Source organism: Cibotium barometz, chromosome 62 (assembly GCF_041138505.1).
Source record: "Cibotium barometz isolate CiBa-2024 chromosome 62, ASM4113850v1, whole genome shotgun sequence".
Lineage (NCBI taxonomy): Eukaryota > Viridiplantae > Streptophyta > Polypodiopsida > Cyatheales > Cibotiaceae > Cibotium > Cibotium barometz.
Genome location: NC_141107.1, coordinates 1,662,385 through 1,667,374, shown reverse-complemented (window position 1 = coordinate 1,667,374; position 4,990 = coordinate 1,662,385). Strand labels below are relative to the sequence as shown.

Below are 4,990 nucleotides of genomic sequence, written 5' to 3'. Positions count from 1 at the left end.
GCCAGAGTCAAAGCCAAGAGAAAAACACCGAGAGCAAAGGAAACAACAAGGGATCGAGCAAAAGCAAGAAGATCCCAAGCAAGCAGTAGCACTAACTTGTAACAAAGGAATTACCAACCACAACCCTAACCTAATCAATCCATATGTTGTTGTAAGCCACCAAATGAGAAGGCAAGTCTATATGTTTGTAAGCACGCTTTACCACCTAAAAGTAGCCAGAGAGAACCGAGGAGAAGTGATGTAAATGTAAACACTCCTAATCACATGAGACTAGCGAATCAAGCACCTAGGGAGGAAGATGTCCCATGTCCATATCCAAACGTCAATCCACCTACCACCTACATTAAGGGGGGATGAAGTATTTGTAAACCTCACATTTGACCACCTTGTAGTAGCCTAAAAAATATGGCACCTGAGGGGGGTGTTGAGAAATGTGGTGCCATTGAGCACATGAGTTAGTAGGGAGTGAGTATGAGTAGTCCAAATGAAGTACAAGCCTAGCAAGAAGCCACATGAGGAAAGGTGGAATTATCCCACATGAGCTAGCAAAGCCAATGTTGTACCCACCCATATAAAAAGGTGTCATTTCAAGCGATGAAATGTGAAGCAAAAATTCAAGCATTGGATCAAATATTGAGTAAGTCTTGCATTTGGTTATTTCTTAAGTTCCTTGTTTCCTTAATCTTAAGTATTGTATCATCCTTCATAGCCATAGCCTTAACTTGATCCATGTTTCTTGACATAGCCGATGTACTAAGCCTCATCATCTCGACAACATCCATCTAGGTCCATCTCTAGTGGATGGGGGGCCATGGTGGGCAAAAGCCTAGTCCATGGTCCAACCCATTGCATGGATCCTCTTTGGGTATGTAGAACCTCCAAAGGTCTTCAAAAACAAGACAACTCCCTGAGGTCTTCATGGAACCATTTGCCTCTTCGTTTCGACTGTACCTTCATAACCTCAACAACAAGCAACAGAGCACCACAGTCTAGTTTCCATGAGATTTGGGAATGATACCTTACCGTACCAAACAATTCAGGACCACCATCAGTCATCATTGCCAATTAAATGAAGGTGGTCTTGGCCCATAAATCTACAAGCAAATCCACGACGGTCCTCTTTCCTTGTAAGGGTGCCCCACCAATTCACAAACCTAATTTAAGATGAGGCATCCCATATCAAGATTTTTTGGCCTAGATTACACCACATGCCTCGACATGCTTCTTAACTCAATGGCCAATCAAAACCTATCTCGAGCAGGCCCAAACCATGTGGAATAGTCTCATCATTGATTACATCTTTGACAATCCACACCTCTCCGCATGGAATTGAGAGCTTTTGCACCATCCAACGAACTTAGCCAAAGAACTTGGGGGCAATCAATCATCATCACCATTAGGAAGGGGGTTTGTTAATTCCTTGAGAGGATAACACGGGGATCAAGGTGGTGAGGTGGCATCAGGATCAATTTCTACGAAGTTGCTATATAGTTTTTAAAAAAAACAACGAGAGAGACCCGCTCTCTTTTTCCCACGAAGCGGGCGACACAGATGTTGGACCAATCGTCTTGCAGAATTATCAATACGTGGCAATAGCATGGAAGAAGCAGCGTATTGAAAAGTCTGCTAGCGCCGCGTGTTGCAAGAGACGCGCTTGTTTGAACGCGGTGAGAACTCAGAGAGGCGGTCTCTTTGACAGTCTCTATAATAAGCACGCACACGCACACGCACACGCACACGCACACGCACACGCACGCAACGGGCGCTCACGCAGAAACGACTCAATCGTGTATAGAGCTGTCGATTGGAGTTATCCTCAAAACAAATTCTCAGGCTTTCTAAGTTATATTCCGTTTTTGATATCCCAAGCTTAATTAGCTTAAATTAAATATGGCTGGGAAGAAGCACCATCATCACCATCACTCTCACTACCCGCAGCAGGCCTATGGCTACCCACAGCAAGGTAAAAATAAATACATTTCCTCCACAGATTGCTATATTAAGTCTTTCATCGATTCTGTGTAGCATGATCTATCAATCCTGAAGAAATTTGTTTTGAATTTTTTTGGTTGGTTTATCAGGTTATTATTATCCTCCCCCTCAAACCTACCAGCCTCGCCCTCGCAGAAGCGGTGGCTTCCTCAGAGGATGGTAACTACGTGAACCTTACAATATCTCACCTGAAAAGAGTTTTGTGGGGCAAAGTAATTAGTCTGGTAATTAATCTCTGTTCTAATGGTTCTGCAGTTTGGCGGCCTTGTGTTGCTGCTTCCTGGTGGACGAATGCTGCTGCCTTTGTGACCCTTTCTGCATTCTCGGCTGCTAATTCCATCTCTCTGAGGAAGAAGATTGTATACGCGGTTCTAACCGCCCATTTTATCTTAAATCAATAAATTGTTGGAATTATTTGACCGAGCGCCCTCCCAATTTCCTTTCTGTGAGCGTCATTTGTGAATCATGATTTTACCCTGCTTTTTTTCAAATTGTGGGCGGGGCTGCTTCTTTTTCTTCTCTTTTTTCCCAAAGCGCTAGGGAATCTATTAACGTCAAATAACCACGAAATATTTATAAAGTGATTTTCTTGATCATATATATATATGTATATATGGCTTGGTTGGATATTTGAAAGTTCACTACTCACACACATACGGGGAGATTTGATTCTATCATTTAACTCTCAAAATACCATAGGGGGAGATTTGATCCTATCACCTACCACTCTCAAACTCCTTCCTCACCACTAGGAGAGATTTGATTGATCCTATCACCTAGGACTCTCAAACTCCTTCCTTACTAGTGCTAGGACTCTCAAACTCCTTCCTTACTAGTGCTCTCGGGAGATTTGATTCTATCACCTACTACGACTCTCAAAATACCATAGGGGGAGATTTGATCCTATCGCCTACAACTCTCAAACTGTGTCCTTACCACTCCGAGGGATTTGTGAATCAAGATTTTACCTTGCTTTTTTTCAAATTATGGGCGGGGTTGCTTCTTTTTTTTTCTCTTTTTTCCCAAAGCGCTAGGGAATCTATTAATGTCAAATAACCAGGAAATATTTATAAAGTGATTTTCTTCACCATATATATATATATATATATATATATATATATATATATATGGCTTGGCTGGATATTTGAAAGTACACTACTCACACACACATATGGGGAGATTTGATTCTATCACCTACAACTCTCAAAATACCATAGGAGGAGATTTGATCCTATCACCTACCACTCTCAAACTCCTTCCTCACCACTCAGAGAGATTTGATTGATCCTATCACCTAGGACTCTCAAACTCCTTCCTTGCCAGTGCACTAACACTGGGGAGATTTGATTCTATCACCTACGGCTCTCAAAATACCATAGGGGGAGATTTGATCCTATCGCTTACGACTCTCAAACTCTGTGCTTACCACTCGAAGAGATTTGATTGATCCTATCAGCTAGGACTCTCAAACTCCTTCCTTACCATTGCACTAACACACAATTGACAATCTTGACCAAATATCATCATCGTGCCTTAAAATTGCCTTCCACTCTTTTTATGAAAATGTCCCTTTGTACACCGCCACCAATACAACACTCGAACTCGTCCACAATAGGGGCTTACAGCAACGAGCAAAAAAAGAAAATAGATTAATTAGGACATGCGTTTTTTCCAAGGTGTTTGTAAGGTTTTTGGCACTAGTTTGGAAGATTATCAAATGTCGCCTAAAGTTTCACTAAAAATTAAAAAACAACCGTCTTGCCTCATTTTCTCCGCTCCCTTTCTGTCTTTTTAGGGTTTCTGTGCTTTTATAGGATTTTTCAAGTAGCACAGTGACTACGGTAGCGACGAGTATATGTACAAATGCATCCAAGTCAAGAAGACAGGTTGTGATTGATTTGGAGCCAGAGTCAAGCTCTTCGTCTTCTTCAAAGATCGTAGACAGGAGCTTCTTCTCATGATATGAATTTCTGACTCCATAGAAGTTTTATTTTATAATTTTTAAAAATATGCATGGAAAGAGATTTTAGAAAACGTATATAAATTAAGAGTTATGGTTTTTTTTAAAGGCATAGCCAATATTATATTCTCATGGTTAAGCGATTAAGAAAGCGTGTTTTTCAACCATTAAATTTGATAGAGGGAGTTAATGGATAATCACTAGAACGAGAAGCAACGAATGGTTTTTTTTCTCTTCTAAGGACGTAGTCAATACTCTCATGGTTAAGCAATTAAGAAAGCATGGTTTTCAACCAAAAAAACTCAATGAGATGGGAGATCACTAGAATGTGAAGCAACAAATGGTTTTTTATCTTCTAAAGTTTATAGTATATAAACATGGAAAGAAAGTTTGTTACTACTATTCAGTAAAGATGCTCATGTGAAATGAAGCTAAGAAGTAACTATACACTACAGAGAATCTTCTTGCCAATCGCACGTTAGGACAGTTGATAAGAAAGGAGCTTGAGAGTCCCTAGGTGATGGGTACAAATCTCCATTAGGGGAAATTTGGATTCAAATTGAGCCCTTTAAGGATATCTACACATTCTCTCTTTACAAAAATGGGATCATGGTGAAATTTTTACAAATCAACTCAAAAGTGAGCAGAGTTTGGACATTTGGAATCTACTTTTCAAGACCTTTCCAATGATATATAGCATGATAGGCAATTTCGCATATTCAAGAAGTCCCCAAATTTGGTGATGATGTGGCACATTACATGCTTGAAGTTTGCTTTTGGTGAATAAAAAAGGGATAATAACCTATTTGCCCACTGGAAGACCAGAGAAGGAATTTATTGATCTAATAGCCACATGTCATTTGGGAGTACATCTACGAGTACAACTTGAATGGCGCATGCCCTATCTCCTAAACGATCATCAAATGTGGAAATAGTACACGGCGGCGCCCTTCCAAGGAGGCATCATCCAAGGTGATGGTGTCTTCCATCTTATGAATGTATCTATGCGCCTTACTGATGAGGTTTTCTTTGTGTCGG

General features: G+C 40.5%; 1 long non-coding RNA gene across 1 annotated transcript; it reads left to right on the top strand.

Annotated features, from left to right (window-relative positions):
* Positions 1–1,731: 1,731 nt before the first annotated feature.
* On the top strand, positions 1,732–2,406 carry LOC147604006 (uncharacterized). Its single transcript, XR_015265406.1, has 3 exons — positions 1,732–1,963; positions 2,082–2,151; positions 2,248–2,406. It is a non-coding gene; the product is annotated as an uncharacterized LOC147604006 (long non-coding RNA).
* The last annotated feature ends 2,584 nt before the right edge of the window (positions 2,407–4,990 follow it).